Genomic DNA, 26,155 nt, shown 5'->3' on the forward strand with positions numbered 1-26,155 from the left:
GGCAGAGGCTTTAACCCACTGAGACACTCAGGCACCCTGAGATCTTCATTTCTTTGAATGACTTCAGTTACCATCTAGTGTCTTCATTTCAGCTGAAGGACTCCCTTTATCATTTCTCATAGGGCTGATTTAAAGGAGATGAACCCTTTTAGCTTTTTTTCATCAGAGAATGTCTTCACTGCTTCATTTTTAAAGAACAGTTTTTCTGGATAGAGAATTCTTCTTCACTGGGAGGTGTTTGTTTGTTTCACCATTTAAAATATATTATCCTCCTGACTTCTGATCAACCTGGTTTCTGATGAGAAATCAACTGTTAATTTTATTGAGCATTTCTTAGACTTGATAAGTTGCTTCTCTTTAGAGGCTTTCAAGAGTTTGATTATAATGCATCTCCATTTGGAGCTCTTTGAATTTAACTTGTTTTAGTTTGTTGAGTTTCTTGAATGTGTATTTTCTTATATTTCATTCAAATTGAATAGCCACTGGCCATTAGTTTTTCAAAAAATCTTTCTGCTCCTCTCTCATTCTCTTTTCTTTCTGGTAGTCTCATAGTGCAAATGTTGCCATACATGATGGTATCCCATAGACTTCTTAGAATTTGTTCATTTTTTAAAAATTCTTTTTTTCTTTCTGCTCCCCAGATTGGGTAATATCAATTGCCCTATCTTCAATTAAACCAATTCTTTCTTCTACTTGTTCAGATTTGATGCTGAACCCTTCTAGTTAGATTTCCATTAGGTTATTTTACTTTTCAATTCCAAAATTTTTGTTATATACTTTTTCTAAATTCTATCTTGATATTACATTACTTGTTTATGCATCATTCTCCTGATTGCTTTTGCCTTTAGTTCTTTGTGTGTATTTTCCATTAGTCCTTTGAACATATTTAAGATAGTCAATTTAAAATCTCTTCTAGTAAAAGTCCAAACCTGTTTTTTTTTTCAAGAATGATTTCTATTTCTTTCTGTCTTTTTCTTTCTTTTTCCTTTCCTTTCTTTTTTTGTGAATGGGTCATATTTTCCTGCATGCTTTATATATTTTGTTGTTGTTGGTAACTGGATATTTTGAATACAGGAATAAGAGTAATAACTCTGTAAAGCAAATTCGGCTTCCTCCCCACTTCGCTACCCACCTCTCACTCTACCCTACTCCAGGGATTATTGTTTTCTTATTGAGGGTTGTAGTTATCCATTTGCTTAACAACTTTTCCAAATTATTTTTATGAAGACTATATCCTTGTAACTTGTGGTTACTGACATCTCTGTTCCATTCATTATCTCTGTAGTCAGCCAGTGAATTGAAGGAGATGTCCTTGATTGCCTGAATCCAACAAGAAAAGGGGACAAATAGTCTGTCCCTTTAAAGTGTTTTCACAGATGTCCCTCTTAGGAAGCCACATTGGTCTGTTGGTGTTGAAACAATGGCCAGCATTTGTGCTGGTCTCTGTGACCTACCAGGCAAATCAAAGAGCACAACCTTGATTTTTGGAGGATAAGATCTTTATTTTTCATTTTGGCATGAGTAAGCTGCACTAAGAATGCAGGCTTCTGTTCCTACAGCTGCCTGCTAGAGAGATAGGTATGGGAGATGGCAGCTGCTACAAGATATAACAAACACTAATTAAGTCTCTTCATCAAACACTCCCCTGGAAGCCACAAGTATTTGACTAGACTCCAGAATTATGAAATAGTTGATTCTAATAGTTCTTGTCAACCTAATCTTTGTTTTGGTGGAAGGATCAATTCTTGGAGCTTCCTACTCTGCAATCTCTTTTGACACCACTAAACATTCCTTTGAATCAAGGATTAAGGTTTTTGTTTGTTTGTTTGTTTTTCCTGAACCAGAATTGACTTCCAAAAATATCTTAACGACTTAAACTTATACATTCTTTTCTCTGCCATAAGAAATTATATTGTTGAGAATTAAGTAATACCCAATCTGAAGTAGTAGTAATACCCAATCTGAAGTAGTAATTCCCAATCTGAAGTCACTTCATCATTACATCTAGAAAAACCCACCTTTGTAACTATGTACATGTTTAAAATAATTCCAAATATACATGTTTTCACATTCAGATTGGATCTTCTCTCAGTCACCTCTCTATTCAATGCTTATTTGGAGTAGAAGACAATTTTCCACATAGCTATGGTATTCATGGCTAAAACAAAAGCGAAGTATTTCCATGACTCTCCTCTATTTCCCCGGAATAACTCTTGCCAACATTCTGCATTTAAAAGGTGTTTACACAGAATTTTATCCCATTGGGGATAAAACACTTAGAAGCCATCCTAACTACTGCATCAAGGATTTAAGTTCAAAAGGATGATTGGTTTCTTAACAGTAAGAGTTATTAAATATTAGATAAAATTTTATGATGGCTTAAGTGATCTTCTCTGGAGAAAGGTCATGATTAATAACTTTAGGATCCCCACAATGAACTTTAAAAAATGTTTCTTCTATGAAAACTCTTCAGTTTTAAAACTGATATAAATATATATACAGACTGCTCTAAAAATCTGGGCTCTGTGGATTACTTTTTCAGAGACCAGATGCAAAAGGCATCTATGCCCAGCTGTTCCATGAGACTTGTATGCTTGGAGGGTGAACCAAAATCTGTAAATGAAAAGTTAGGAATATTCTAAAAGTAAGTACTTTAATGGTAGGAAACCATCATGACTGTGCCTATGTTCTTAAGATAAGTCTTTATTTTTTATTTTTACAATTTTTATACATGATTAAAGAAAAAGGACCAAGAGAAAATGATGATAAATCATTCATCTAACTTTATATCTAAAACACAAATTTAGGTAAAGAAATTATTTATTCCTTAGGTAAAAACAAATGTTGAGACAATTGAATCTAGGATACTAGACAGATTTTATTGTTATCCGGTTTTTAAAAAATTCTAATCAGAGTAAAATCAATAAAATTTTCTTTTGGAAGATGCAGATAATCATTGAAAATCATATATAGCACTATAATTCAATCATATAATTGTAATTTATGCTTAGAAGGTCTTTGTTTTCCTAGACTTATTTTCTTCCAAAATTAAAGTCATACCAACCGTAAAATCCCATTTTTGAGCAATACTTAGCATTTTCTTTTGTATATAAATGTGTGTATGAATATACTTAAATGTAATATAATTGTTATCCAACTGCATTCCATCATATAAAGATATTATAATCTACTTAAATATTCCCTAATTTTAGATATATCAGGATTACTTTTCAGAACTGAAATTATAGTGTCAAAGGAAGTGGATATATATTCTTATTAAGTAAATAGCAGTATATTCCTAAATTTATTATTTATTTTTAAGTTTTTATTTAAATTCTAGTTAGTAACATGCACTGTAATATTAGTTTCAGGTGTACATATATTCCCAATTTTAAAAATAACTAGTCAGGTACAAGTGTGTTTGCAAATGCTTTCTCAGCATACATTAAGGAGTTTGTGGGGGTTTTAAAATATGCATTGTTGCTATGTACTTATTAAAATGTCCCATAAATCCATGTATGATGATTGCTTTCAATTTTATTATTTTATTCCATTTCTTTTTTGTATTCTGTTTTAGTTATTTATATCTATGTTTATAATTATTCTTTCTTGTGGTAATTTTTGGTAAAGTTTTAAATAAAGAGCTATCATTTGTAATAAATAAAAGTATATCTCTTTTCCACATTTGCAAGTGCTTTTAATATTTTATGTAACATTAATTTTACTTGTGACAAATTTTAAATAATTTACTCATTAATTCTCTTGGTCCAAGATTCATCTTTTGGCAGGTGGAAGTCAAAGGCAAGATTTAAACTCCTTTTATATACTTATCTTTTGTTTACACAAGGAAATGTATTTTTTTAAAGATGTATTTATTTATTTTAGAGAGAGAGAGTGCAAGCAGTGTGAAGAGGAGAAGGAGAGAATTCCAAGCAGACTCCCTGCCGTGTGTGGAACCTTATGTGCCCCTATACATGGAAGTGTATTTTTATAACTCCTATGATGATTTCTTTTTGTCAACTTTCTAAAAATATTGTTTTAAAAAAATTTCTGTTATTACTTTGTAGATATATTTATGGTTACAAATTATATTACAATAAAATGATTTCTTTATTGTATACATTGTTTGAACTCTAACAATCATAACTTATTTGATATGAACAATATTATTAGGTTATTGTTTTTAATTTTAAAATCAATCAGTCCATGCCCTGGCCCTTGTTTTAAACTTTGTATTTAATTATATTTCAGTGTGTCTTTTGAAAGACAACTGGTCTTTAATTTTAAAAGTTATATATGCACATTTGCTTCTTAAAGAATTCACTTCTCCAAAGAAGACATACAAATGGCTAACAGACACATGAAAAAAATGTTCATCATCACTAGCCATCAGGGAGATTCAAATCAAAACCACATTGAGATAGCACTTTATACCAGTTAGAATGGCCAAAATCAACAACACAGTAAACAACAAGTGTTGGAGAGAATGTGGAGAAAGGGGAATCCTCTTACACTGTTAGTGGAAATGCAAGTTGGTGCAGCCACTTTGGGAAACAGTGTGGAGATTCCTCAAGAAATTAAAAATAGAGCTACCCTATGATCCTGCAATTGCACTACTGGGTATTTATCCCAAAGATACAGATGTAGTGAAAAGAAGGGCCATCTGTACCCAATGTACATAGCAGGAATCGCCACAGTTGCCAAACTGTGGAAAGAGCCAAGATGCCCTTCAACAGACAAATGGATAGAGAATATGTGGTCCATATATACAATGGAGTATTATGCCTCCATCAGAAAGGATGAATACCCAACTTTTCTATCAACATGGATGGGACTGGAAGAGATTATGCTAAGTGAAAAAAGTCAAGCAGAGAGTGGAGCATAAGGAATAACATGGAGGATATTGGGAGATGTAGAGGAGAAGTGAGTTGGGGGAAATCAGAGGGGATCATATGTTTTCTTATCCACTCTGTTATCCCCTGTCTTTTGATTGGAGCATTTAGCCCATTTCCATTTATAGTAACTATTGATCATCGCCATTTTCTTACTTGTTTTGTGACTGTTTCTATAGATTTTCTCTAATCCTTTTTTTCTCTTGCTTTCTTTCATGGGTTGTTGGCTTTCTTTAGTGTTATACTTTGATTCTTTTCTCTTTATACTTTGCATATCTATTGCTGGTTTTTGATTTGTGGTTCCCATTAAGTGTGTATATAACATCTTCTGCAAATAGCAGTCTATATTAAGTTGAGGGTCACTTGAGTTTAAACCCATTCTTTATTCCTATTCCCCTCTCAACATTTTAGGTAGATGGTGACATATTTTATATCTTTTTATTGTATGAAAGAAATAATCTCATAAATGTCTATACTACTCAAAGCAACTTACAGATTTAATGCAATCACTATCAAAATACCAACAGCATTTTTCATAGAATTAGAACAAACAATCCTAAAATTTGTATGGAGCCACAAAAAACCTTGAACAACCAAAGCAATATTGAAAAAGAAAAAAACTAGAGGTGTCACAATTCCAGGTTTTAAGTTATATTACAAAGCGGTAGGAATTAAAACAGTATAGTACTGGCACAAAAATAGACACACAGATCAATAGAATAGAGAGACACAGAATAGAGAGACCAGAAATAAACCTAAAACCATATGGCCAATTCATCTTCCACAAAGGAGAAATGAATATACAATGGGAAAAAGATAGTCTCTTTAACAAATGGTGGTCAGAAAACTGGTCAGCCACATGTAAAAGAATGGAACTGGATCACTTTCTTTTCCCATACATAAACTGAAAATGGATTAAAGACTTAAATTTGAGACCTGAAATCATAAAAATCCTTAAAGAGAGCACAGGCAGTAATCTCTCTGACATTGGCTGTAGCAACGTTTTTGTAGATATGTCTCATGGGGCAAAGGAAACAAAAGCAAAAATACACTATTAGGACTACATCAACATAAAAATGTTTCTGCACAGTGAAGAAAACAAGCAATAAAACTAAAAGGCACAGATGTGGGGCGCCTGGGTGGCTCAGTGGGTTAAGCCTCTGCCTTCGGCTCAGGTCATGGTCTCAGGGTCCTGGGATCGAGCCCCGCATCGGGCTCTCTGCTCAGCAGTGAGCCTGCTTCCCCCTCTCTCTGCCTGCCTCTCTGCCTACTTGTGATTTCTCTCTCTCTCTCTCTCTCTCTGTCAAATAAATAAATAAAATCATTAAAAAAATAAAAAATAAAAGGCACAGATGTATGGAAGAAGATATCTGCAAATGATACATCTGATAAAGGATTAGTATCCAAAATATATAAAGAACTAATGCAACTCTACCCAAAAACCAAATAATCCAATTAAAAAATGGACAGAATACTTAAAGAGACATTTCTCCAAAGAAGACATCCAGATGGCCAACAGACACTTAAAAAGATGCTCAACATCAATGATCATCAGGGAAATTCAAATCAAAACTATAATGAAATATCACATCACAGCTAGCAGAATGATTAGAATCAAACACAGAAGAAACAACAGGTATTGGCAAGGATGTGGAGAAAAAGGAACACTTGTGCTATGCTGGTGGGAATGAAAATTGGTACAACCACTGTGGAAAACAGTATGGGGGTTCCTAAAGAAATTAAAAATAGAATGACACTATGATTCAGGAATTATGTTATTGGGTATTTACCCAAAAAATATGGAAATACTAATTCAAAGGGATACATGCACCCATATATTTACTGTAGCATTATTTACAATAGCCGAACTATGGAAGCAGTGCAACTGTCCACTGATAAAGAAGATAAGGAAGATCAATCTATCCATCTATCTATCTATCTATCTATCTACTATCTACTTATCTATCATCTACTTATCTGTCACAGAATATTATTTAGTCATAAAAAAGAATGAAATAGTGCCATTTGCAGTGACATGGATGGAGACAGAAAGTACTATGCTAAGCAGAATAAGTCAGTGAGAGAAAGACAAATACCATATGATTTCACTCATATGAGGAATTAAAAAAAAAAAACAAGGAAAGGAAAAAAAGAGAGAGAGAGAGAATACAAATCAGATATAAACTCTTAGCTGCACAGAACAAATTGATGTTACCAGAGTGGAGGTAGGTGGGAGGGTGGGGGAAATAGGGGATGGGGGTTAAACAGTACACTTACTATGATGAAACAATAATCACAAAAAATAATGATAAAGAATTCTCTTTCTTGGTTCACTTAATTTGTCAATTTTTATAGTTTATTATTCATTTCTTATTGTCTGGCAGATTTGAAAAAAAATAGAGTGAAAGCTGATTAACCCTAATCATGATAACAAAGAATTTGCATAAAAAAATCTTAAGTATAATTCTCCTATGTAGTATCTAAATAAAATAGTATATTCAAATCTTTTGTGGGTTAATTAAGTCATTTAGGAAAGTACAGTTTTCTGGACTTCAGTTTTCTCTGTGAAAGGAAGAATTTGGACCAGCTTCAAAATTTTTCACTTGGGAGAGGTCTGTTTCATAGAAATATTTGGACATTTTTTGTTTCATTTTTTGTTGTTGTTGTTGTTTGTTTGTTTGTTTGTTTTCTATGAATGGTGAGTTGGTATTGGCATTTAATAACTGGCAGACCGGGACTGCCAAACATTTGCAGTGTTCAGCATGGTTCTGTCCAACAAATAATTTCATATTTGCTGTGAATTTCTTTTTGCTCTATAATGTGATAGTTTCCTAACCCATGGAAAAATAATATAAAAATGACATAGATAAAATGTCAAGAACCCTATATTAAAAAAAAAACACACTGAACTTGAGTGTCTTTGAAGTCCTTTTCAACTTCATTGTTCATGGATCTGTGAATACAATACTTAATAGTTATTTAATTTTTAAAACTATAGCTTCATTTTTAATCCATATTCCCAATAACCTCTGCTCAGCAAAACTCCTACCAGAATGATCTATGCTTTAAAGCTTTCCTGTATCTTTTCCAATGTTTTGCAATCAGTGATTGAAAGATATATAAGAAATTTTTTAATTACTGAATGAAAACTGATTTAATTTTAAAAACTGATTTTAATTTTTAATGATTTGATTTTTTAGCATATATTTCCACTAGAATGAAATAGTGTTTCATTTAAAAAACTCAGACTTTCCTTCGGTTCCATGATGTTTCTCAAAACTAGTTATACTATTTTGTAAAAATATCATGTTAGCTCAAATTTGCATTTGTTTTTGCTATTGCTAGTTTACTATATTTTTTTTCCTTTTCATTTTTTATCATTTCTGAGGTCAATAAAAATATTACTCTAAGATATCAACCTTTGTGTTAGTAAACACTGAATTTAAAATTGTAATTGATTTAGAGCTTGAATTTATATTTCAGTAGTTTATAACTTCATCAAAAAATCCTTTGAGCTGAAATTTTCTTCTTTTCTTCTCAGCCTAAAGGTGAATATTTTGAGAAGTTTGGCCAAAATCAATTTAGCAGGTTTTTCTTTTTCTTATACTTACATGAGAAAGAAAAAAAGTTAGTTTTCTCACTTTGACAAAAATCCCTCCAGCATCTGTTTCCACTCACATTACTCAAAAGAAGTTAAAGTTATAAACCTGAAACTTGATAGGACTGGAGCGCTTATTGTAGAAGAAAAAAATCAAAACAAATTTGTAAAAATTTTTCAAGTTTTTTGGAAGTTTTAATGGTATATATACAAGTTTGTGAAATGTATTATAGATTATTGTTCAATTTCTCTAGTGAATAGCATTGCAGATTAGTGGACTGAATACAGAATTAAAGTTAGAAATTCTCAATTCTAATTTTGGCCTTTGCTATCAATTTCTTTTTTCTTTGCTTTCTCAACCTCTATTCCTTAAAAAGGGGAGAAAATAATAGTGATCAGTTTGGTACATTGCATTGTTGTTAGATGTGAGTAGCTATTTTATTGATAATTTAATATATCCCAGGAATGGTCCTCTGAGAATAAAATCTTCATTCTATTACTCCATCAAATTGATTAACATTTTTTCTGGGTCTGATCTACTTCAAGTCTTCTTTGGCATAATTTACTTGACTATAACTAGTAAGAACCAATAAAGGGAAGGAGTTTTAGTCAATGAAAATTGTAAGTTTTCCTTGGTAGTAAAAACTTTGGTTTTTACTACCCTTTCAATAATTCCTACCTACTGACCTAATGCTAGAATTTAGACTTCTGAGTTTCCTGATATTTTTTCTGATATTTCTGATGTTTCCTGATATTTTATCAATATCACTATTAGTATTTTTAATTAAGTAACTATAGCATCCTAAGCAGAGTTGTGAATAAATTCTTCTCCACCAACTCATTTATGCAATAGAATTATTTTAATTTGATAAACTTGAGAGTAGTTCCTCTGTTTTGGTTCCCAACACACATTAAGGTTTTAGATCAAAAGAAAACACATTGACATTAGTGACATACCATTTCTATTCTTTCTGTGATAACAGCAAAATTCACCACATTGAGTTCTTAATATAGCTGCCTGAATTGCATCTAATCTACTTTCAACGTTATTCTCACTGACCCATATGTTTGGAAACCAAAACCAATTACAAGCCTTATTAAAGCTTGATACAATAGAAATGTTATTTTACTGGCACCTTATTTTGTGCCCATGCTACTTTAGATTTACATTTGTTCACTATGGGCCATATGATGCCCTATCATAGGGAAAAATGAAACAGAAAATTCACTGAAATTTACTTGAGAAAAACAAGAGTGCAATTTGCCACACAGCATGCCCTCCGATATGCACAAAAAGAACTTGTCATAACCATCTGTAGCTCTGTTTACATGAACATACACACAGGCCAAAAACCAGAGGAAGTCTGTCTGAATTAATAAATTTGTGGAAGAGGAACTTGCAAGAAATACATCTTTAATAGATACAGGCAAGTCTGTTTTCAAGTGCAAGGGAACTTAGAATCAACAAAATTTACCATCAGCCCCAATTTTTTTTTTAACTTTTCAGAAACAGGCCCTGATATCAAAAAGTGTGCTGGAATCAGGAGAGCTAATTAAAATAATGATACATATTTTTTGCATATACATAGATTTCTGACAACTTGATTTGGTAATGCTTTAATAATGATAAAATGATAGTAACACTGGTTATAATTTACTGTTCTGAAAGAAATAGGGTTGTTCCCCATACTCTATCATTTTGATTCTCAAAACTATATGTGTTCTAATAGTTTCCTCATTTTACACATGGAGGGACCAAGGTGCTTACCAAAGGTCACGATGTTGGCACACAGAGACAGGTTTGCTGTTAGATTCTAGGCAAACAACTATACCATATCTCCCTAACGTCTGTCAGTGAATTATAAGAGAATGAAGACTCTAGGTTAGGGGGTTCTTAAAGGAGTAACTATGTTCTATTACTCAAGTGTTTATTGAGTAATAGGCAGTGGACATTTATAGCTGACAGTGCTGATTACGCTTGGGGCATAACATATTTCTCTTCACAGAACATAATCTTAAGATGTAGATGCCAAATTTGTATTCTATTCATACAGAAGCACTAAATTCACTGATATTTTACTTAATTTTCAAGAATGATTAAGATTCAAAGTCTCCATCATGACCCGTAAGAGCCTAAATGATCTACTTGTTATCTGCTTTTTCTACCTTTGGCTCATTCCTTTATCATCACATTCCAGTTCTATTACCATTTTAGGATGTTTGGAATGCTGTTACCACAGATATTTGCAGGGTTCTCTCTCTCAATTCCTTCCAGCATTTGCTCAAAGGTGACCTCTGTGAGACTTTTTCTGGTCATCCCATCTACAAATGTAATTTTCCTCCTTGTTATGTACTTTGATGCTTTATTTTACTTATTAGCATTCATTATAATCTAATAAAATGTATACTTATTTATATATTTACTTTTTATTGTCTGCATCTTCCACTAAATGTAATCTTCATGAGGGTAGAGAATTCTGTTTGTCTGCTAATTCAGGAAGTTCCTGACAAACAGTAGATACTCAATAAATACTTGAATGAATGAAGAGAATGGGTGCTGGTTTTCATTTCTCTTTATAATTCACACACACAGTAGTTGTTGACCAATGTCTTCCTACCTTCTCTCATTACCGGTTCTCAAAGGGCTGGAAAGTCTCCCTTACTCATCTATCTGATACTAGGTATCCCAGCTATTGCCCACATGTCTGGAACTTTCTTGTTTGTGTTAAAGCTCCCCTCTGATATTTCTTAGAGTGTCAGGTCCTTTTATAATCCAACTACAAATTATCTCCCCCACCTCTAACAAAAGTCTATTATCTAGGATTCATTCATTTTAGAAATTTATTTCTCAGACTCTTCCTTCTCCTAGCTATATTCAGTCCTTCTATACCATATTCTAATGAAGTCATGTCTTGAAATGACCTCCCTCTGAAACACTGGCAGGCTCATCACTGGCACAACAGTGTTATAAAAAATGGTTAAGGCCCATTTCAAGGTACATTTCTTTTTAGTTTGTTTTTTCTTTCTTTGTTTTTTTGTTGTTGTTTTTACTTTTTTATCAACTAAGTTTCTTATTCAACTATTCCAAATTTAGTCATTTTGGCTAAGGCTTCAAAGCATACATTTATCTGATTAATATATAGAATTGTACTTTGGCCAACTTGCCACAGAATTCACACACTCTACAAATATTTTATCTCCAAGCTTGTAGTTGAATATGTCCTAGAGCAAGCACTGGCTTTATTTCTAATATTGGCTAAAAGTCTTATAGAGTTTTGTATGATTTCACAATAGCAAGATATAATTTATAAAAAATATTTTCCTAGTGCCTGGGATTCATATATTTGTGCATTTCAATTTTGGCTATTATAGACATTCAGTGTTTATCCTAAGTGTTGTAAGTGTTCATGCTTATAAAAGGAATTTCTTTTAAGAACTTTCATCAAAATCAAATCCAAAGCCCTTTTATAACAAACAACATAACAGAGAGCAGGACATCTTGTTCATGCTTGATTAGTAACGAATGTAGAGAAACCTCAAAGGATACCATCCTCTACAACCCTGTTCAGCAATTCCCTCATTCTATTTATATGAACACTCAAAAAATAACTCCTGTAGAAGTTGAGTTTTTATTAGTTTCACAGAAAAAAAATAATTTTTTCAACTACTGCTTTAAATATAATGCATGGATTAGCAAATTCTCACATTTTAAGGATACCAAAGTGGAAAAAAAATTCATATCAAGGATTACAGTCATTAAAAACTCTTTAAGGGCATATGGCTGGCTCAGATGGTATAGCATCCGGCTCTTGATCATTGGGTCATAAATTTGAGCTCCATGTTGGGTGTAGAGATTACTTAAAAAAATTAAAAACTAAAGAACTCTTTAAAAATATTTGTTGTATGTCTGCATGGAAGAATATAAAATTTCTTATTTCGAACCTCATCCCCTTTCCCATTAGGAAACTCTTTAACAATAACATAGCTAAAATTATTTTTTGACAATTAAAAATAGAATTAATTAGGGATGGCTGGGTGGCTCAGTCAGTTGGGCTGCTGCCTTCAGCTCTGGTCATGATCCCAGGGTCCTGGGATCAAGTCCCGTGTTGGGCTCCTTCCTTGGCAGGGAGCCTGTTCCTCTCTCTGCCTCTGCCTGCCACTCTGCCTGCTTGTGTGTGTGCACTCACTCACTCTCTCTCTCTCTCTCTCTGACAGATAAGTAAATAAATAAAATCTTTAAAAATAGCATTAATTAATGTTAGCTATGAAAACTATTCATGAGTTCCCTTAACCCCTAGCTAAAGGCACTAAAATCACCAATGGTTCTACATTGGGAGCTGTTTTTCATTATCTGTAATGCTTTCCTCTGATACAGATCATTCTAATGATGTTAACTTTTCTTCTGGAACTCTTTAGAAAGGCTTTCTTCATAGATCCCACTTTTCTCGTATAGCTGCATCTATTTCTCTTACCACTATTTCTTCTCACGCACTCCAGAAGTGTTATCAATAGGCATCTACTGATTTGGTCCGTTAGTTTTATAGCCTTAGGGTAGAAAATTTACAGTATCAAAATATTTAGGATAAAGTAGGCCTTAGTTTGAATGTTGGTTCTGTTAAACTGTATTCAGCAAATGATTCAACTCAAACCTCTGATTTTCTCATCATTAGAAATTTGTAAGATAATGTATAAGCATGTGGCATATAGGAAGTAGTTGATAAAGGCTATCTTATTACTTATTGAGCCATAAATATGTTATGAACTTATTTATAAGGTCATATTCATCACCTTGGTAATGGTTAAGGTACAGATGATCATAAAACATTATTTGTCAAAGAGTAATACCTATTACATTTATAACTGAATACTCATATTGTCTAAAGATAATACTCATTGACATTAATACTATGATTGTAGTAACCTCCAAACTAGTCCTTATGTCTGAAGTCAGTTTGCCCCAGAAACAGATTCTGAGAATGATATTTGTGTGTAGGCCAGTTACTGGGGGGTCTCTCTGGAACAGTACCTGTGATGCTGTGAAGGGAGATGCACTGGTAGAGGGAAAAGGTAAATTGTGACGCATTTGCAAAAGTTTCTATAGAGGTCTTGGCTGATCCTTTGAGGGACTCTGGAGCAGTATGGGCTTTTGGAGCTGTTCTCTTTCAGTCAAGACAAGACAGCCAGGCCTTTGTACCCCAACATGGACCAGTCATTGGGTGCAATCTACCCTCAAGGAGTGACCATTGTTCTGGGTGAGGCAGCTCCCTTCCAGGCAAGCTAATTCCTAAAGAGGAACGCAGCTGTAAGCTGTCAGTAACCAGCATGCCTGGTAGCTAGAAGGATGAGTGCCTTGGTTTTATTTATTTATTTTATTAACATATAATGTATTATTTGTTTCAGGGGTACAGGTCTGTGATTCATCAGTATTACACAATTCACAGCACTCACCATAGCACATACCCTCCTCAATGTCCATCACCCAGACACCCCATCCCTCCCACCCACCTCCCTTCCAGCAACCCTCAGTTTGTTTCCTGAGATTAAGAGTCTCTTATGGTTTGTCTCCTCTCTCATTTCATCTTGTTTCATTTTTCCCTCCCTTCTTCTATGATCCTCTGATTTGTTTCTCAAATTCCTCTTATCAGTGAGATGATATGATAATTGCCTTTTTCTGATTGACTTATTTCACTTAGCATAATAGCCTCTACTTCCATCCACATCATTGCAAATAACAGGACTTTGTTTTTTTTTTTTTTTTAATGGCTACATAATATTCCATTGTGTATATACCACATCTTCTTTATCCATTCATCTGTTGATGGACATCTAAGTGCCTGGGTTTTAAATGGGGGATCTAGATATTGTCCTAAAGGATCCATTACCAAATTGATACACTTCATAGATCTGTATTTTTTTTTAAATATGAGGTATAACTTTGGAAATATTTTATTGGACCAGGTAAGAATGTTAAGGAGCACACACATACTCAATCATTATGTACTGTTTAGCATTTTAACATAGATTATGTAGAATAAAATTAAGAAGAAAACATACCTTTTTAAACAGAAAACGTACTATAAGTGTGTGTACAGATGATATAAATATCATCTCTACTTATCTATCTCTCATTTTCCTTCAGAATTGTAATTGAGAAAAGATACCATGATTTCAATATTAGGATCCTTCTGATATTCATGAGTGTAGTGTAGAATAGTTTTCTCAAAAAAAATCTCACTTGTCTTACAGTAATGACCAGATCAGGCTTATAATTCCTCCTTACACATTTTATAAATAAGCATGCAAAAGGTCAACAAAGTCAAAGAATTCACACATATGGATTTTGAAAAGAAGCCTTAAGAATTTTAGTTCATCCACATGAGAACACTTTATCAGAAATAGTACTTTGTTTAGTAAACCAACAACTTCATTACATCTACAATTTATATACATAGCAAATTTCATTTAAACTTATTTATTTAAACTATCTAATTTTGTTCACTTGAAGGCATTTAAGTATATTGATGTTTTTCCATGAAATTAGTGTTTATATCTTTTATATCAACACTCTTGAAATGGACGAATTTCAGACTTGTGCCCTATTGTTGATAGTTCTCTCTTTATAGAATCAAAAGGGTCATTGCTTATCTTGTTCTGCACATTGCTGAGCTAATGTAAGGATGCACTTCATTTGAAGTCAGTAGAGTTTCAGTTCTTAGATTTTTTTTTAATGGAATAGAGCAAAATGAGAAATTTACTATCAAGAATTTCTTTGTAGAATATCTTCTTAAGTCACATTTTTATGTGTTTTTAAAAATCAGTAATTGATTTTGCCTAGCTAGGAAAGATACAGAATAAGTATAAACAAATAAAGTCTTTTCATTTTATTAGACAGAATTAGCATCCTATTTTTGATATGTGAAGAACCAGTCTACTTTCATTTCAGTCTGAACTTGGTCTGGATTATTCCAGGCAATTACCTTGTTGTTTTATGTCATGTTACTAGTTTAAAAAGTATTTTATAGTGCAGCTATTGTTATCCACTTTAGAAGTATTAAAAAATTGAGGACCTGAGAGATTAAGTTTCTTGTTCAAAGTCAATAGTTAAGCAAACCTAACTTAGGTAATTCTAAATTTGTCTGGGGTCTCATGGTTATGACTTCCCCTAATCCAATGTGATTAAAAGGATAACAATGGGTTAACAAGAGGCAGATTGAAAAATGCATTTTTAGGGGGAGCCTGGGTGGCTCAGTGGGTTAGGCTGCTGCCTTCGGCTCAGGTCATGATCTCAGGGTCCTGGGATCGAGTCCCGCATCGGGCTCTCTGCTCAGCAGGGAGCCTGCTTCCCTCTCTCTCTCTCTCTCTCTGCCTGCCTCTCCATCTACTTGTGATCTCTCTCTGTCAAATAAATAAATAAAATCTAAAAAAAAAAGAAAAATGCATTTTTATGAATTAATTTACATGGATATCCTTTTGCTCTTGACTCTTGAAAGTCTAGATTCCTGGCCTGTAAACCTGAGAAAAAAGAAAGTATTGTTTTGTTTTGTTTTGTTTTTTTCACTAACTGTGTAGAACTTGTCATACTTCTTACATATCAATGTGCTTATACATATAAATGTCCATACATATAAATGAATACATACACACACACACACACACACACACACAACTCACACAGTGAATTTTTGATGTATATGGAGTCTGTTTGAAGAAGGCAGTATATTTTAATGAATATAAATATAACATTTGGATTTTTACAATCCTTGCTATTCTATTTATGATTTATGTGAATTGGACAAATTATATAATCATTTTAAATCTCAACTTTAGATCTGTGAAATAGAGATAATCATAAGATTGTTCTAAGAAATATAAATGATACTCCTTCACTATCTTTTGATTAGTAATCAATAAATTTTAACCATTAGCAAAATTATATATTGAATGGTATTTATAAGAAATTTAAATAGTTTTACTTCACTGTGTCTCAATCCATATAGTAAAAATAAAATTCAAGATATAAAAATAAAAAAGTAAGTGATGAAGACTTGAAAAAACACAATTCTTTCATTTGTGCCTGTTAAATAGAAATATAATCATTTTTACAGTTTTAATGAAGTTACATATCTTGGAAATGGTTTTGATTAACTATTTTTTTCCAATTGCCAAATTACATTTATAAAATTGCAGAAAGTCTCTCAACTTGATTAGGAAAACACCAGAGAACTAATTAAAATATAATATTAGATTCATCACATTAGTACATCGTAGGCTGCATTGTAAATTAGATTAACAACAAGATTCAACTGCCAATCTGAAAAGTATTTTCCTCTAAAAATCCTCAATCAAAGGTAAGTATTCCTATATACTAATAGAATATTGTATACACTTATTTTTAGAGAAAATTGTATTTTTTCTAAAACTTAACAAATCACTAAATTATCCCTATCAAAATTCACAGAGAGGCACTAGTAATAGTGCTATTTAGATATTAAATAGGACACATTATAATAAGTTTTACTATTTTTCAACTGTTTTTCTCTTTGCTTTCACACTTAATGCTCAACAATATATAAATTAAACATTCATTAAGCAGGCATTATGTTCTAAGAACCGTGAAAACTATATACAAATAGAGTAGTAGAATAGGGGAATAAAGGCAGGTGATGATACCATCAAACTAATTCCTCAAGCCTCAGAATTATTCCTAAGATTTGTATAGAATTAAATAGTTGAAATCAGTGTTAAAGTATAGAAATTTTGAATAAGACACAAATTGAAAACAGAAAGAGAAACAGAAGTAAAGACACAATGGTAGGAAATATACAGCATGTTTATGGAATGCCAACAATTTTGGAATAGCTAGACAAGGACAAGGTGCAAGAATGTATTTGCCATGAGATAAAACACTACAATTCAGGGATAGGCTCCTTCTAGGAACCCAGGAGATACCAAAACACACACACACACACACACACACACACACACACACATATATGATATAAACACACACACATAAATTTAATTACATATTTTATATATATATTGAGTTATATATACATATAATTGATATATATTGAGGTAACCAGTTTGGACCATTGTCCCTTTCTATTCTAACTTGTCTGTGATAATTTCCCTCATGCTAGGTGACACTGGAGGGGCTACTGCCATTTCTATTATTGACTAGTGGGAACTGGGTCATAAAAATACCAAAGGTTGTCTGAGTGTGGCAGAGCTCTCAGATATCAGAGTGGGTAAGCTGGCTGCAGAGATGGAGCCGAGCAGTGGGCTCTCAGCTTGGGGTTACCTTAAACCAAGATCCAAGGCATAGTCAGGCCACTGCTCTTCAAGCAGGAACCCCACAAGTGGCAGATATGGGGAGAACCCCTCCTTCCTCCTCTGGCAGGACAGTGCAAGAGTGCACTGCAGGAATCTGCTGGGTTTGGAGACTCCAAACTGGGCCCTAAACCAGAGATAGAAACATTTGGTAACACGCTAGGTGAGCATTGAGCACAGATGGAGACTGGGAGACAGGAATGATTGACTGCTTTTGTCTGAGGGTGCATTGAGGAGTGGGGACCTGAGCTCTTGGCTCCTACTGGCCAGACACTGGGAGGCTGCCATTTTATTTCCCATCCTCCAAAGCTGTATAGAAAGCATTTGGGGGGGGGGAAGATACTGAGAGCAAACCTGAGCAGGTTACTTAGCCTGGTCCCTGGCAAGGGCAGTACAACTCCGCACTGGGAAAAGACATTTGAGAATTATGGCAACAGGCTCCTCCCCTGGAAGATTAGCAAGAACATCCAGTCAAGACCAAGTTTACTGATCAGTGAGAACTGCAGAACTCCAAAGCTAGGGGAAAGCAAAACACAGAATTCATGGCTTTTTTCCAATGATTCTTTAGGCTTTCAAAGTTAAATTTTTAAAAAAATTTTTCTTATTCTATTTTTTAATTTTTCGTCTTTCTTATTTTAACATTTTACAACTATTTTATCTTACCAGTACCTTTTAAAAGTCTTTTTATTAATTTTTATTGTTATAATCATATTCTATCCCTTTATTGTATTTAACTTTTTTTTTTTTTTTTTTTTGTATAGAGGTTTTTCTGTCTTTAAAATTTTGGGATACAGTTTTTTCTAATAGATCAAAATTTACCCTAAATCTAGCACATGGCTTTATTCCAGTCTCAAGGCTGATCACATTCTTTCTTTTTTTTTTTTTTCAACTAACTTCTATCAATTCCTTTTTAGGATATTTTTAAATTTTCATCTTTACAATCACATTCCAACCTTCATCCTGTTTATAATTTTTTGTATATGTATATACATATACAAAAAAAATTTTCTTTAAAATTTTCTTTTAAATTTTGGGAGGTAGTTTCTTTTAACAGACCAAAACACATCCAAAATCAAGTGTGTGGCTCTGTTGTATTCACCAGTCTAATACATTTTTTTTTTCATTTTTTTCTTTTCTTCTTCATTTCTTCACCTCCCAGTTTTGGGTCTCTTCTGATGTGGTTAGTGTACATCTTTCTGGGGTTGTTGCTACCCTTTTAGTTTTTTGTTCTCATTCATCTTTTCTTATCTGGATAAAATGACAAGGCTGAAAAACTCACTACAATAAAAAGAATAAGAGGCAGTACTGATAGCTAGGGACCTAATCAATATGGACATTACCAATATGTTAGAACTAGAGATCAGAATGACAATTATCAAGGTGTTAGCTGGGATCAAAAAAACCATGGAAGATACTAGGGAATCCCCTTCTGGAGAAATAAAAGAACTAAAACAGAACCAAGTTGGAAAAAAAAAAAAAAAAAGAAGCAATTAGTGAGGTGCAATAAAAAATGGAAGCCCTTACAACTCGGATAAATGAGGCAGAAGAGAGAATTAGCAATATAGAAAACCAAATGATGGAGAATAAAGAAGCTGAGCAAAGGAGACAAACAACTACTGTACAATGAGGGGAGGATTCGAGAGATAAATGATACAAGACGAAATAATATTAGAATAATTGGGATCCCAGAAGAAGAAAGAGAGAGAGGGGTAGAAGGTATATTGGAGCAAATTATAGCAGAGAATTTCCCGATTTTTGGTGAGGGGAACAATCATCAAAATCCAGGAGGCACAGAGAATACCCTCAAAATCAATAAAAATAGGTAAACATCCCATATTCTAATAGTAAAACACACAAGTCTCTGTGACAAAGAGAAAATCCTGAGAGCAGCTTGGGACAAGAGGCCTATAACACACAATGGTAGAAATATTGGATTGGTAGCAGACCTATCCACAGAGACCTGGCAAGCCAAAAATGACTGGCATGATATATTCAGAGCACTAAACAAGGAAAATATGCAGCCAAGAATATGATATCCAGCTAAGCTGTCATAGAAAATAGAAGGAGAGATAAAAAGCTTCCAGGACAAACAAAAACTAAAAAGTTTGTAAACACCAAACCAGTCCTCCAGGAAATATTGAAAGGGGTCCTATAAGTAAAGAGAGAGCCTAAAAGTAACATAGACCAGAAAGGAACAGAGACAATATTCAGTGACAGTCACCTTACAAGCAATATAATGACATTAAATTAATATCTTTCAATAGTTGCCCTGAATGTAAATGGGCTAAATGCCCCCAATCAAAAGACACAGGGTCTTAGATTGGATTAAAAAACAAGACCCATTGATATGCTATCTGCAAGAAACTCATTTTAGACCCAAAGATACCTCCAGATTTAAAGTGGGGGCATGGAAAACAATTTATCATGCTAATGGACATCAAAAGAAAGTGGGGGTGGCAATCCTTATATCAGATCAATTAGATTTTAAGCCAAAGACTATAATAAGAGATGAGGAAGAAAACTATATCATACTTAAAGGGTCTGTCCAACAAGAAGATCTAACAATTTTAAATATCTATGCCCTTAACATGGGAGCAGCCAATTATATAAATCAATTAATAACAAAATCAAAGAAACACATCAACACTAGTACAATAATAGTAGGGGACTTTAACAACCTCCTCACTAAAATGGTCAGATCATCTAAGCAAAAATCAACAAGGAAATAAAGGCTTTAAATGACACACTGGACTGGATGGACATCACAGATATATTCAGAACATTCCACCCCAAAGCAACAGAATACACATGCTTCCTTAGTGCACATGGAATTTTCTCCAGAATAGATCACATCATGTGTCACAAATCATTACTCAACTGGTACCAAAAAATTGGGATCATTCCCTGCATATTTTCAGAACAAAATGCAACCATAGGAGGAAAGATAGAAAGAACTCAAATACATAGAGGCTAAAGAGCATTCTACTAAAGAATGAAAATTTTAAAAAGAATTTAAAAAACCATGGAAACAAATGAAAATGAAAAAACAACAGTTCAAAATCTTTGGAACACAGAGAAGGTGGTCCTGAGAGGAAAGTATATAGCAATACAGGCCTTTCTCAAGAAACAAGAAAGGTCTCAAGGACAAAACCTAACCCTACACCCAAAAGAGTCTGGAGAAAGAACAGCAAAGAAAGTCTAAACCCAGCAGAAGAGAAATAATAAAGATCAGAGCAGAATTCAATGAAATAGAAACCAAAAGAACAGTAGAACAAATCAACAAAACTAGGAACTGGTTCGTTGAAGGAATTAATAAGATTGACAAACCTCTGGCCAGACTTATCAAAAAGAAAAGAGAAAGGACCCAAATTAATAAAATTACGACTGAAAGAGGAGAGGTCACAACCAACACCAAAGAAATACAAACAATTAAAAGAATATATTATGAGCAACTATACACCATCATATTTGACAATCTGGAAGAAATGGATCCATTATTAGAGACATCAAAAACTACCAAAACTGTACCAGGAAGAAATAAAAAACCTGAACAGACCCATATCCAGTAAGGAGATTGAAGCAGTTATCAAAAATCTCCCAACAAACAAGAGCCCAAGACCAGACAGCTTCCCAGGGGCACTCTACCAACTATTTGAAGAAGAATTAATACCTATTCTCCTGAAACTGTTCCAAAAAATAGAAATGGAAGGAAAACTTCCAAACTCATTTTATGAGGCCAACATCACCTTGATCCCAAAACCTGACAAAGACCTCAAAAAAGAGAATCACAGACCAATATCCTTGATGAACATTGATGTGAAAATTCTCACCAAAATACTAGCCAATAGGATCCAACAGTACATTAAAAGGATTATTCAGAGGAGGGAGGAGTCAAGATGGCAGATAAGTAGCAGGCTGAGACTACCTCAGGTAGCAGTAGATCAGCTAGATAGCTTACCTAACATTGCAAACACCTACGAATCCAACGGGAGATCAAAGAGAAGAAGAACAGCCATTCTAGAAACAGAAAATCAACCACTTTCTGAAAGGTAGGACTGGCGGAGAAGTGAATCCAATGCGATGGGAAGATAGACCGCGGAGGGAGGCGCCGGCTCCTGGCAAGCGGCAGAGCAACGGAGCACAAAATCAGGACTTTTAAAAGTCTGTTTCACTGTCTACGGTCATACCACCCTGAACGCGCCCGATCTCGTCTGATCTCGGAAGCTAAGCAGGGTCGGGCCTGGTTAGTACTTGGATGGGAGACCGCCTGGGAATAAAAAAAAAAAAAAAAAGTCTGTTCCACTGAGAGAAATAGCTCCAGAGGCTAATCCAGGGTGAAGCCCACGCAGAGTCAGCGTGGCCCCAGGTCCCACAGGGTCACAGAAGGATTGGGGGTGTCTGAGTGTCGCAGAGCTTGCAGGTATTAGAGCCGGAAAGCTGGCTATAGAGACAGAGCTGAGGAGTGAGCTCTCAGCTCAGGTCTACCTTGAACTGGTCTCAGGCTGGGTGAGCTTGGAGAGCGGCCAGAGACCAGGGAGACGGGAGTGATTGGGCGCTATTCTCTGAGGGTGCACTGAGGAGTGGGGCCCCGAGCTCCTGGCTCCTCCAGGCTGGAGACTGGGAGGCTGCCATTTTCATTCCCGTTCTCCGGAACTATACAGAAAGCATTCAGGGAACAAAAGCTCCTGAAAGCAAACCTGAGCGGATTACTCAGCCCGGCCCCTGGTAAGGGCAGTGCAATTCCGCGTGGAGCAAAGACATTGAGAATCACTACAACAGGCCCCTCCCCCAGAAGAACAACAAGAAATCCAGCCAGGACCAAGTTCACCTACCAAGGAGTGCAGGTTCAATACCAAGGAGAGCAGCGGAATTCCAGAGGAGGAGAAAGAAAAGCATGGAACTCATGGCTTTCTCCCCATGATTCTTTAGTCTTGCAGTTAACTTAATTTTTTAAAAATTTTTTTCAATCCTTTTTCTTCTGCTGCTTATTTTTTTAACTTTTAGCCTTTTCTTTTTTAATATTTAACTAGTTTATCTAATATATATATTTTTTTCTTCTTTATATTTTTTATTTGTTTTCTTTTTAAATTGTTTCTTTTTATTTTTTCTGAACCTCTTTTTATCCCCTTTCTCCCCCCCACGATTTGGGGTCTCTTCTGATTGGGTTAAAGTGTATTTTCCTGGGGTCTTTGCCACCCTTTTAGTATTTTACTTGCTCCTTCATATACTCTTATCTGGACAAAATGACAAGGCGGAAAAATTCACCACAAAAAAAAAAAAAAAAGAACAAGAGGCAGTACTGAAGGCTAGGGACCTAATCAATACAGACATTAGTAATATGTAAGATCTAGAGTTTAGAATGATGATTCTCAAGGTTTAGCCAGGCTCAAAAAAAGGTATGGAAGATATTAGAGATACCCTCTCGGGAAATATAAAAGCCATTTCTGGAGAAATAAAAGAATGAAAATCTAACCAAGTTGAAATAAAAAAGCTATTAATGAGGTGCAATCAAAAATGGAGGCTCTCACTCCTAGGATAAATGAGGCAGAAGAAAGAATTAGCGATATAGAAGACCAAATGACAGAGAATAAAGAAGCTGAGCAAAAGAGGGACAAACAGCTACTGGACCACAAGGGGAGAATTCGAGAGATAAGTGACACCATAAGTTGGAACAACATTAGAATAATTGGGATTCCAGAAGAAGAAGAAAGAGAGAGGGGAGCAGAGGTATATTGGAGAGATTTATTGGAGAGAATTTCCCTAATATGGCAAAGGGAACAAGCATCAAAATCCAGGAGGTTCAGAGAACCCCCCTCAAAATCAATAAGAATAGGTCCACACCCTGTCACCTAATAGTAAAATTTACAAGAATTAGTGACAAAGAGAAAGTCCTGAAAGCAGCCCGGGAAAAGAAGTCTGTAACATGCAATGGTAAAAATATTAGATTGACAGCAGACTTATCCACAGAGACCTGGCAGGCCAGAAAGAGCTGGCATGATCTATTTAGAGCACTAAACGAGAAAAACATGCAGCCAAGAATACTATATCCAGCTAGGCTATCATTGAAAATAGAAGGAGAGATTAAAAGCTTCCAGGACAAACAAAAACTGAAAGAATTTGCAAACACCAAACCAGCTCTACAGGAAATATTGAAAGGGGTCCTTTAAGCAAAGAAAGAGCCTAAAAGTAGTAGATCAGAAAGGAAGAGAGACAATATACAGTAACAGTCACCTTACAGGCAATACAATGGCACTAAATTCCTATCTCTCAATAGTTACCCTGAATGTTAATGAGCTAAATGCCCTAATCAAGACACAGGGTATCAGAATGGTTAAAAAAACAAAACCCATCTATATAGAACAAATAAACAAAACTAGGAGCTGGTTCTTTGAAAGAATTAATAAGATTGATAAACCCCTAGCCAGACTTATCAAAAGAAAAGAGAAAGGACCTAAATAAATAAAATCATGAGTGAAAGAGGAGAGATCACAACCAACACCAAAGAAATGCAGACAATTATAAGTACATACTATGAGCAACTCTACGCCAACAAATTTGACAATCTGGAAGAAATGGATGCATTCCTAGAGACATATAAACTACCAAAACTGAACCAGGAAGAAATAGAAAACCTGAACAGACACATAACCAGTAAGGAGATTAAGCACATCAAAAATCTCCAAACAAAAGCCCAAGGCCAGACAGCTTCCCAGGGGAATTCTACCAAACATTTAAAGAAGAACTAATTCCTCTTCTCCTGAAACTGTTCCAAAAAATAGAAATGGAAGGAAAACTTCCAAACTCATTTTATGAGGCCAGCATCACCTTGATTCCAAAACCAGACAAGGATCCCATCAAAAAAGAGAACTACAGACCAGTATCTTTGATGAACACAGATGTGAAAATTCTCACCAAAATACTAGCCAATAGGATTCAACAGTACATTAAAAGGATTATTCACCATGACCAAGTGGGATTTATTCCAGGGCTGCAAGGTTGGTTCAACATCCGCAAATCAATCAATGTGATACAACACATTAATAAAAGAAAGAACAAGAACCATATGATACTCTCCATAGATGCTGAAAAAGCATTTGACAAAGTACAGCATCCCTTCCTGATCAAAACTCTTCAAAGTGTAGGGATAGAGGGCACATACCTCAATATTATCAAAGCCATCTATGAAAAACCCACCACAAATATCATTCTCAATGGAGAAAAACTGAAAGCTTTTCCGCTAAGGTCAGGAACATGGCAGGGATGTCCATTAACACCACTGCTATTCAACATAGTACTAGAAGTCCTAGCCTCAGCAATCAGAAAACAAAAGGAAATTAAAGGCATCCAAATCGGCAAAGAAGTCAAACTATCACTCTTTGCAGATGATATGATACTATATGTGGAAAACCCAAAAGACTCCACTCCAAAACTGCTAGAACTTGAACAGGAATTCAGTAAAATGTCAGGATATAAAATCAATGCACAGAAATCAGTTGCATTTCTCTACACCAACAAGACAGAAGAAAGAGAAATTAAGGAGTCAATCCCATTTACAATTGCACCCAAAACCATAAGATACCTAGGGATAAACCTAACCAAGGGCAAAAATGAACTATTGGAACTTCATGACAATCAAAAACTTTTGCACAACAAAGGAAACAGTCAACAAAACCAAGAGACAACTGACAGAATGGGAGAAGATATTTGAAAATGATATATCATATAAAGAACTAGTATCCATACTCTATAAAGAACTTATCAAACTCAACACCCAAAGAACAAATAATCCAATTAAGAGACGGCAGAAGACATGAACAAACATTTCTGCAAAGAAGACATCCAAATGGCCAACAGACACATGAAAAAGTGCTCAACATCACTCAGCATCAGAGAAATACAAATCAAAACCAGAGTGAGATACCACCTCACAACCATCAGAATGGCTAAAATTAATAAGTCAGGAAATGACTGATGTTGGTGAGGATGCAGAGAAAGGGGAACTCTCCTACACCATTGGTAGGAATGCAAGGTGGTGCAGCCAATCTGGAAAACAGTATGGAGGTTCCTCAAAAAGTTGAAAATAGAGCTACCTTATGACCCAGCAATTGAGCTATGGGTATTTACCCTATAGATACAAAATAATGATCTGAAGCTGCACATGCACCCAAATGTTTATAGCAACGATGTCCACAATAGCCAGCTATGGAAATGGAAAGAACCTAGATTTCCATCAAGAGATGAATGGATAAAGAAGATGTGGTATATATGTGGTATACACACACACACATATACAATGGAATACTATGTAGCCATGAAATGAAATGAAATCTTG

This window comes from Lutra lutra, chromosome 8, assembly GCF_902655055.1.
Source record: "Lutra lutra chromosome 8, mLutLut1.2, whole genome shotgun sequence".
Taxonomy (NCBI): Eukaryota; Metazoa; Chordata; class Mammalia; order Carnivora; family Mustelidae; genus Lutra; species Lutra lutra.